Raw genomic sequence first — 11,427 nt, 5'->3', positions numbered from 1 at the left:
AAGGAAATAAGGGTAAAATGGTCATTTGACCAGAAAGATTTTTTATCTTTCTTTTGAGCTTATTAAACAGTGGAAGAGTGAGAAAGGAAAGAAAATCTAGAGCTTGGGTTGTCTCCTCTTTCTTCCCGTAAGCTCCATGGCAAAGGTTAAGCTTAATTTCAGTTGGTTAATTCTTGAGTTTTAACCTCAGTTTTGATTCTTGGGGTGCTAGAAAGATTATTTAGAGATTAAAGTATGTTGAAACTTCAAAGATGAATTAAGGATTAAATATGAAGAGTTTTAAGCGAATTAGTGAAATAGAAGGAGTTAATAGATTTTGAAGTTGAATTTGAATTGATTGTCAAGGGTTAATAAGAAATATTAGTGATAAATGAGTTTTAAACATGTTGAAAATCTGGTATGATTCTTGAAGTGAATAAAGATGAGAGGATTAAGGTTCACAATGAGATAAATGAATATAAATGAGTTTAAACATGATATGTAAGTTGGAATTTGAAAGGGGATGAAATATGAAGCATTTGAGCTGAATTAAATGGATTTTCGTGCCTAAAGAGTAATTTCTGGGCAAGATGCATCGGTACCACATTCAATATGCACGATGCATTCTTAAAAGAAGAAACATCGAATGTCAGGAATGCATCGATGCACTATGAGTATGCACCGATGCACCAAGACAAATTTGAAGGTGCATCGATGCATGAATATTTGAAGCTATTTTGGGTACCGATGCACCTCTAGCATCGATACACCCTAAAGGAAAAGTGTATATTAGTTATTAAGTCATTTAAGTTGTTAGCATCGGATTACAATTGCCTTAAAATGTATAATTATGTAGATTCAGAGCCTAAACAAGTTCCGGAATCATTGACATAAGATCGATGAAGGGGAAAGTTTAAAGATTGGTATTGACTAGTGAGGTCAGGTGAGTGCATGCTAGTTATATGATGTGTAATGGAAATATGACTTGCGACGAGTCTATTTCCTATATTAGAATGCATAAATTATGAATATAAACATGTTTTGATATGAGTATATGTGTTGTATGTTGATATGTTTTGTATATGATACATGATGTAAGTAAATTATTATTATAAAATAATGGGAGATCATAAATAAGATGTGTAAAGATATTATTGTAAGAGACAAGCCATGTAAGTATAGGTTACTGATGAATAATTAAGCCAAGGTTTATTGTGATCCATATATATAAGAATGCAATGTAAATTACATAAGTGATAAGTCATGAAGTATATGTGACCATGAGAATATTTAAGAGAATAAATATAAAGAAAGAAATAAGTTAAGAGACTCTTTGAAAATGGTATTTAAATTAAGGGACATGAACATAACGATGATACGAACCTATAGGATAAGCAATATAAGAAGAGTAATATCTTTTAAAAGGAAACTATGTTATAGAGTTATGTAGACTAAATTAATGAATAGAACAACTCTAATTAAATAAGGTGAGATAAGTGATAGGGTTATATGTGATTGTATATATTAGTATAATAAATCATGTAAGTCGATACAAAAGGAAAATGAGATAAAGATAAATAGCTTTTACCTATGATTTATATAAGATTATATGTCGGTGTGATAACATGAAAAAGTGAACTAAGTTCTATGATATGATCCATGTGAGTATAAGTAATGTGATTGCTAAGATATATATATATATATATTCATATGATTTGGTATATGCCATTTGATTCATGTGTGCACATGTAGATAAGATATGTGAATATGAGTTATGCGCTTAAAGTGATATGATCACATGATGTGATAAGAAACTATGAGAATATGTTGTTAAGTGATATGATTATGTGAAATAAGATAAAGATAATGCCCATGTTATGTAATTGAGAGCTAGAGGTATAGTTGTCATGCCAAGAGTCAAGGGTCTACACATCCTTCGGGACATATATGTATTCTTTGGAACATGTGTGAGGTCTGTTGAGACACATACTTGATCCTTGGCATATGTATATGATTCTTAAGGAATTTCTACGTGGTCCTTAGGGACATATTATAGGCAATTCGGTGCATTCTACGCGGCACTACGGTGCAATTCTACGTGGCACTTCGGTGCATTTATACGAGCTGTGGTGACAACATTAGTGCTCAACATCTATAGACTCACATAATAGTTCTCATAGGTGTACATGGGCTAATAAAGAATACAAACAAATACTGATATGTAATGTACCTGCTTTGCTATGTGAAATGTATATGTTATATGTGATGTCAAATAGTAATTGTTAAAATGAATGATATGGTTGTTAAGAAGTTTAAGTATAAGAATAGATAACTAAAAGACATAAATGGATGGAATATTGATTATGAAATGATGTTATTGATAATTAGGATAAGATTTATATATTTGTATGCATGTGATTATATGAAATGTTATATTGATTTGTATGATACTATTATATGATATGCTCATGCATTTTTAGAATTAGAGTTTCAATTATGAGATTTATATGCCTCACTAAGTCTTCCTTACAAAGTTCAGATCAGAAAAGAAATGTTTGATATGTATTTTATTCTTTTAGATGTAGTTGGCATGTAATATAAACGATTTGAATGTATATGCTCTGATAAGTGTGAAAACTTTTATCTTGAAATAATATGAAGTTTTATTTAACGGGGATTTTTCATTATTTGAACAAGTAAAATGTTTAAAAGTTGATGTGACACTCGGACTCGGATCCGGATTGGATACGGGTTGGGGGTGTTACAGACTCTATCATTGACACCAACATCTAGCCGAAAGAGTCAAAGTGCTTATGTTGTCCTCTTTATCATCGAGATACAATCATTTTCCTTATCCTTTGCCAGAGAAATCACCATTCATATGAGATATTATCCTCCGTGTGAGATATTATCCTCTACGAAAAAGATCACTCTTTAAGGGATTTTCTATCCTCCAAGTGAGCTTAAGCCTTTAGAGATATCTTCTAGAGGATCATAACTAATATACTAAACGAGGACTATTATCCTCCGCTCACTACAACAAATTTATCATTTTATGACAAAATTTCTATTGACGTTGCATATACGTCACAAAATATACTAAAAATGTGACGTTTTTTAATTTTCGTCACATTTGATGATTGATAATATCATTTATGACAATTTTAAAAATGTCTTTGATTTTCGTCACTATATATTTGGAGCCAAAATTTACCTCCAAAAAATTTGGTGGGAAACTTTTCAGTGACGCTTCGATAAATTGGTGACATTGTAAAGTCGTCTCCAATGAAATTAAGTATTAGTGACGGTTTATTATATGAAGATCTAATTTGAATTAGTGACATTGCAAATTTGTCAGTAATAATTTTTATTTGTGACAATTTGATATGTCATGTTTATAATACATAAATGTGACATTTTATTGTGTCATAAAATAGGTTTAACGTAACAAAATAAATTATTTGCTACTCATTGTTATAGCTCATCTTTTATATGATGATTTTAAAAGACATCATCAAATTGTGTCATATAATGTTTGGCATCAATTATTAATAAATTTTGGACGTGTCGTTAATTGAAAATCTTATTGGTTATGATTTCAAATGTTTTTTCTCATAATTTCAATTAGGCCGATTAGTTTTCACACACTAGTGTGTTCTATATATATGTATATGTATATTTATGACTCATTTTTTCGTTAAAAATAATATTTAGCTGACCATGTCAAAGTCGAGTTAATAAGATAATCATATGTCTCACTCCACAAAATCTAGAATAAAGAATTAGTTTGATTTAAATTTATTTTTTTGATAAATTAATTATAAAATTTAGATTAAGTTAGTAAACTAAAGTTTCTACGGTTAATTCATAATTTTTAGAAGTTTAGGACAATTAAGATGAATTCTAGACTACTCAAGGACTGAACCAATGCTTAGCATCGAGGTTAATATGATTTGTTTGTTTAAATTTGATTTTTAATTGATTAGTTTGAAATTTAGATTAATTGGAATTTTTAAATTTTTTATGCTTAATTCATAATTTTACAAGTTTTGGTCCATTAAGTGAACTCTAAGCTTCTTAAGAATTTTCCCCTTTTGACTTATATATAAAACAAATAAGGAAATTGTTTTTAGCAATAAACTAATTCTGAAATTTGGATTAAATTAGAAAATTTGTAAAGTTTACAATCAATTCATAATTTTTAGAAGTTTAGGGAAATTAATATGAACTCTAAACTTCTCAAGAACTGAACCTCTAATTTCATCCTTTTTGACTAAAATAAAAAAAAGGATTTTGTGCTTAGCATCGTGGTTAAAAGAATTTATTTGGTTGTAATTTGATTATAATATACTAATTATGAAATTCATATTAAGTTGGAAAACTTTTAAAGTCTCTACATTTAATTCATAAGTTTTAGAAATTTTGAGCCATTAGTGTGAACTCTAAACTACCTAAAGATTGAACCTATAATTTCCCTTTTCACTGATATATCAAAAATTGTTCTTACCAATAAATTAATTCTGAAATCTGGATCAAATTAGAAATTTTAAAGTTTTTGCAAAAAAAAATCAAAATTTAAGAAGTTCCGACCATCAATGTGAGCTCTAAACTGCTTAAGGGTTGAACCTCTAATGTTCCCCTTTTAACTTATAATTGAAAAAAATAAACTTTACAGGAATTAAAACCTTAACCCGTTGTCAAACCAAATAAATATTAATGACATGAGTGCACCGCATTAAATATATGTATAACTTATAACATCTGGTTAGGTTTTCAAAGAGAAAACCCTAAAGTCGTCAGCTCTAACTTTCTCTCCTTGCACCACACACCTCCCTTCCTTAGTAGCCGTCGTTATCTGTCTTATGGACCAACCAACGTTCGTCTTCTGATCATACAGTCATCGGCGTTCAGAAGCACTTCACGAACCCCTCAGGCCCCTTCATACACCCCTATTACAGCACCTTAACCCTCTGCAGTTCAGATGATTCCTCCCCCCAAATCGAAGCGTTGTTCACTGTCAAATGTAAGCATCCACTTTTTCCTTAGGATTTTCTGTGAAATGTGAAATCTTATTTGTTGGAACACTTGTATTTTCTGTAATTAATGAATACACGTATACTCTTTACTTATGAGTAGGTTGCTAATATAACTGGTATATATAATGCGATCAAGATGATGAATAACAAAATCAACGTGCTTCATCACTATCTTAATGGAATTCGAAAAGGTATGATCTCTTTCCTTCTGAATATAATGTAAATTACATTATTATAATGCATGTGATTGTTTCAAAGCTTCCTAAAGGAAGCCTATATTTTAGTGTAGAGTCTGGATAAAAGTTTAAACATAGAAAATACTTAAAAAATAAATTATGATTTTCTACTAATGTTGAAAATTAGTTATGCATCAAACAATTATAAACACAACCATCTTTTATAGTTTTTTTTTTACTTTTCATTACTCATTTCCTATTTTCTATTGGATGTTGTATATATTACTTATATATGATATGCAGTGGTAATATGTTTCCCATTCCAGATGGTTTCATAGTGGTGGTTGGTGGTTGATGGTAATGGTGATACAGAGGCAGTTGCGATATGGTCGAGATTTGGGGTTGGTTTTTGAAATTTTATGGGCAATGGATCAAAATGTAATGATTGTGTAATTTTGGGCATTTATTATAATTTGTAAAAAATGAATGTATTATTATAACTTGTGAGAAGTTTTGGCATTTATTGTAATTGAGAAAAAGTTTTGTCCTTCATTTTAATCGAATCGTTATAATTTATAAAAAATTTGCCCTTTATTGTTTTTTATAAACAACTTTATCCTTTTTGTAATTTAGAAACAAATTGTCATTTTTCCAAATTTATAAAAATTGTCCTAATTTTAATTTATAAAAGGTTTTTATAGCAAATGCACATTCTTAAAATTTTAATAAAGTTTTTTTAATTTTATAATAAAAATTATGACAATAATTTTTTGTCATTAATATAATAAAATTATTATATTATTGGTGACGATACCAATAATTAATGACAAATTTTTATATTATTTATTGACATAAATAATTATCACTAAATATAAATTATAAAGTGACGTTATACATTAATGTCACTATATGTATAACTAAACATGACAAAAATATATACATCGCCACATTTGACATTTAGTGACACACCTAACGTGACGTTCATCGTGACATCAAATTTTAAGTCACAAAATACAAATAATGACATAAATGTAAGTTTTAATAACAATATTTTAGATGTCACAAAAAACAATTTGTGTAGTGACTCCCACAAACATTGAGATGCTTTTACCCCTTTATTACCGTAAAGATGTCTCAATTTAATGTCTGGGCTTCTTCGAAAAATATTGAATCACCTTCTCTCTATTCAAGAGAGTCGAGATGCCTCCGTTCCGGCAGTATGAAATTGTCGACTACTATTGTATGTCCTTGAGATGCAAACATATCCTTTAATGTCCCACTCAATACTATTATCCTTCGCTTGAGCGTTGAGATACCTTTACCAACACAAAAATGATTTTTCCTAACAATCGCTCTTCTTCTGAAAAGGAAAATCAGTTGCTTATATCTCGAGAATGAGAGAATTGAGATGTCTCTGTTATTGAACGAAATCGAGAGATGGTTGTTATATTTATAACCATAAGTCTCGAATCAAATCACTTTATAATATTCCCTCAACTAAGGGGAATAAATGTTATACCTCCAGATATATTCTCCAAGAATTACCAAACCTCCGCTAACAAGAAATTCTCATAGACACCACACCATGTCTGAAACCATCTTCCTTCAGGATAATTCTCGGGAGTTCAAACTTCTCAAATTTTCAGAAAATAAATAAACGAACACAAACTTGATGCCAAAAATTTAAACTAACACAAACCAAATACAAACACATTAAAAATTAAATAAACAAACACGGACATAACTTTATTCGCTCAAATTCGATTCCTTTACCCCTTTACCTCCATTATCTCTCAATCCACCACCAACTCACGACTGTCTTTGCACTGATTGTAACTCTTTGCTAAAACAAGGAGTGAGTTGCCAATGGACGACACAATCAATTTCTTCCCACCAACAGATATAAAAGCTATCCTAAGCATAATACTAAAAATATTTTAATTTACCTTAAAAATTTTTGGAGGAGAATAATATAAAGCCTCCTATGATAAACATAAAATCAAAAAAAATATTAATTAGTAAAATAATTAAACATATTCATATTATCTCACTGTATATAAATTTAAAATTTAATTTAAAAATATAATATTTTTCCATTTAATAAAAAATAAACAAGATAAATTAAAATTCATATTTAGGCCCGACTTGATCCAGTCGAAAGCATCAAAGTTAACTCGCGTGGAGAGGATGGGAATAGAGGTAAAACGACGCCGTAAAACACTATGAAAAAGGTTGGTTATATTGAGAAGCGTAGCGTTGGGAATCCATGTTTGGTGGAGGAAAGGAAAAGAGGACGAGAGCCACAGCGTGTAGAGTGTAGACGGCCATCCATAAAAATGCCACCGTAGTACCTTCGCCGCCGCTTAAATTTCTAAACGCCGAAACCCAAACCCTAATCGCAACACATTAACGATAAAGAAGAAATGGCTTCCTTGACGATTCGTTCGCCGTCCAAATCCTCCTCGTCTTTGTCTTCTTCTTCTTCATCTCTCTTCACTCGTGGTTCTCTTAGCCCTAAAAATTTCGCTTTCAATTTGTCTAGCCCTCGTGTATGCGCTTCGAACAGCTTGGTATGCTTTATTCACTATTGCATTAAAGGTTCTGAAGTGAAAGGCTTTCTGGTATTATTATTATTTTCGATCTTCTTTTTCTATGGTTTCATTTCTTTGATGATTTTCGTTGAAATTTAAGATTTAATATTTGATAGCATTACTTTTATGTGATATATGCTGCACACATATGAATCCACAGTTCAACTTTGTTTCGTCTTCCTTTTGTTTCTTCTACTGCTAATTTACAGAGGAGTATTCTTTCGATGAAGGTTTTGAATAAAAAGGTTTTAGTATGTTTTGAGTGATTTTTAGAGCTTTGCTGATATGGGTCTCTTTTTTTAATACAAGGATGTGAACTGCATCAACCAGTGAATCGTGGAAATGGGAAACCAACGATTCCAATCCTTAATGAAAGGATATGCCCAAGTTCGTCGACTCAAATAGAATGGATACAACTGTTAACAGGATGGTGCTAAGCTCAAATTGTTTTCGGGCACAGCCAATCCTGCACTTTGTCAGGTAAATTTATTGCGTTGTCATTTTGTTTACTGTATCTCCCTTTTTTTTTATAGGTTTTACTTTCAATATGCATACAAAAATATAAGATTAACAGGATGTAGAAATTAATGGCTTTTGCGTGTGCAGCTGTTGGGTGATAAACTGTAAGTGAAAGGAATTTCTAGAACTGCCTCAGTTCTGAAGAATTATACACTTTTTTACTATTTGATAAAATTCAATTGCAAAATGTCATTTGATAAAGTTTCCACTCTCTCTTCTGAGCCCTTGTAGTTTGGACCAGACAATATGATGCTTATATTATGTCTGCTTGCATGTCGTTCCACTGTTTGTTCTACAAAGACGGATCACCCAACAGCTTGTCTTATCTAATCTGTTCTGTTGCAGGAATCGCTTGGTACATGGCCTGGAACTGGGACAGATCAAACATAAATAGGTTTGCTGATGGGGAAATATATGTTCACCTGCAAGAGAGTGTTAGAGGATTTGATGTCTATATTGTGCAACCAACATGCCCTCCTGCAAATGAGAATCGTATGGAACTTCTCATTATGATAGATGCTTGTCGGAGAGCGTCAGCCAAAACTATCACTGCAGTGATTCCATATTTTGGCTATGCCAGAGCTGATAGAAAGGCAAGTTCAATGTATTTGGCAATAACTTTTGAGGATAAAATCATAAAAATATGAATGTGTGAAGATGTAAGCTGCAAATTGAATGGATTAGAAGCCGATGTCTTGAAACAGCCTGTGTCATTCATAATCAGTGAAAAAATTTGTGCTATCGTATGTTAGAATTATTCTGATTGTGTCAATGCCTTGCTTCTGGCATGAATTTCTGAAGCTTTTGAATCATGTTTTCTTAAAGTGTAGCGAACTATCTTCTCTCTGTTTGTAATTTTACTTTCAGACCCAAGGGCGTGAATCCATTGCAGCCAAACTAGTTGCAAATCTTATCACAGAAGCTGGTGCAAACCGTGTTCTTGTTTGTGACCTTCATTCTGGGCAGTCCATGGGTTGTTTTGATATCTCAGTGGATCATGTGCACTGCCAGGTATTCGATCATCAAGCTTCAAACTTATATGTTGACTGTCAACGACTAAATGATTGCTGATTCATCTATACTTTTGTGCTATGGACTGTATAGCCTGTGGTTCTTGATTATCTTGCCAGCAGAGAATTGTTCTGATGACTTGGTAGTGGTCTCACCTGATGTTGGTAGAGTTGCAAGAGAGCGTGCTTTTGCAAAAAAAAAAACTATCAGATGCACCCTTAGCCATTGTGGATAAAAGGCGCCATGCACACAATGTTGCAGAGGTAATGCTTTCTCTACGACTACACTGTCATTATCTGTCTTCGTTGTTGATTTTACTATTATATTTTCTGTCATTCTAAAGTTTTCTATATACCGTTGTGATAATATGATGTTTAGGGATGTAGTAGTACATTTGCTAGCTGTAATAGGCACAATAATTCGAAAACTGTTGCACCTTTTTCCCATATTGAGTATTTTGGTCTACTATAAGTGTTTCAGTAATTGCACAGATTAATTGATGACAATAGGAACTAGACTCAACTGATTTGCACGGGCATCGAGTCCAGTTTGTATTATTTTTCTCACTTTAGTTCAATGGTTAATACATAATTAATGTCCAACTTCTTTTGTTCAGGTAATGAACCTTACTGGTGACGTCAAAGGAAAAGTTGCAGTTATGGTGGATGACATGATCGACACTGCTGGTAAATGAAAGCAATGTGACGATGGCAGACATAAACCTGTTCAAAATTAAGTAGCTTCTTATAGTGAACATAAAAAAATAAAAATAAAATTTTTATTTTTATAGTGAACATTTTGGTGTTTTATAGGAACGATTGCGAAGGGGGCGGCGGCACTTTTACACCAAGAGGGGGCAAGGGAGGTTTATGCATATGCTGTACCCATGCAGTTTTCAGGTTTTAAAAACTTTAAGAAGTTTTGGATGAAGTTGTAGGTAAAAGCTGATTTATGGTATTCAAGCATGTGAATGAAATTATTTGCTGCTGTTGTGTTGTGTATGTTTTTGTTGGCAGCCCTCCAGCAATAGAGAAGTTATCAGGTGGATTTCAAGAAGTAATCATAACGAACATACTACTAGTAGCAGAAAAGAATTACTTCCCTCAGCCGACTGTTCTCTCTGTTGCGAACCTGTTGGGTGAAACCATCTGGCGTGTTCGTGATGATTGTTCCGTCAGTAGCAATTTTCAGTGACAAATCCCGAATGTGTTTTCTTCAAATTTATGCAGATAATCTAGTCCTTTGCCTTGTTGGCTCCAGTGCTGAAAAGGAATAAACTTTAGTCCAAGGGGGGATGAAGAATCAACACATGGCTCTCTTATTTCATTCCTTCTTTCTCTCACTCTACATACTCTAGTTTTCTGCTAGTTTTCTTTTTAACATTCTTTTAGCTAATTTTTCTTTTAGAGTTCGACCAACTACCTCCTATATAGACTGTTTAAAATCTTTTTAATTTAAATTTATATATTTTTTGCCTGTATTGGTCACTTTTAAAAGTATGTCTCTAAGTTACATTTAAAAGTTACATCAATTTTGGGTTAACTATCATAGTAGTCTCTTTTGTTTCAGTATTCCTTACTTTTTATCATTAATTTTGAAAAGTTACATTTTAGTCACTTACGATATCGATCATTACACTCTGATGTTAATTACTGTTAGTTTTAGTTTGATCCCTGGACTTTAGATAAAATATTAATTTGATCTTTAAATTTTAGATAAAATATTATTTGAATAAATGTTACATAAAATATCAAATTGACTTATAAATTCAATTAAAGTCTACCATCAATTATTATCACCATGTTTTGTTGGTCACCGTCAGTCACCCATGATCATTGCTATCGGCGGTTGTTAAACGCAAAAAATTTTATTTCACTTCTTTATGGCCTAAAAAATGTGAATTTAGCGTCTGTTTCATGGGAAGATGTCCCAAATTAAATAAATCTAGTTTAGAATCTTTTGACATTCTTTAAAAATTAAACCATAATAATAAATCTATTATTAATGTTCTTTTAAAAGGACACAGAAATTTAAATATATACTATAATCAAATTCGTATTATTTATTTATATATTATTATGTTATATTTTTACTATATTTATAATATTTTAATAT

General features: G+C 31.5%; 1 pseudogene; it reads left to right on the top strand.

The window, feature by feature from the left end:
* The first annotated feature begins 8,209 nt into the window (after nucleotides 1–8,209).
* LOC120164325 lies at nucleotides 8,210–10,780 on the top strand (annotated as a pseudogene).
* Nucleotides 10,781–11,427: the final 647 nt, after the last annotated feature.

This window comes from Hibiscus syriacus, unplaced genomic scaffold (assembly GCF_006381635.1).
Source record: "Hibiscus syriacus cultivar Baekdansim isolate YM2019G1 unplaced genomic scaffold, ASM638163v2 tig00111506_pilon, whole genome shotgun sequence".
In the NCBI taxonomy this organism is placed as follows: Eukaryota; Viridiplantae; Streptophyta; class Magnoliopsida; order Malvales; family Malvaceae; genus Hibiscus; species Hibiscus syriacus.
This window is presented reverse-complemented; position numbering and strand designations above follow the sequence as displayed.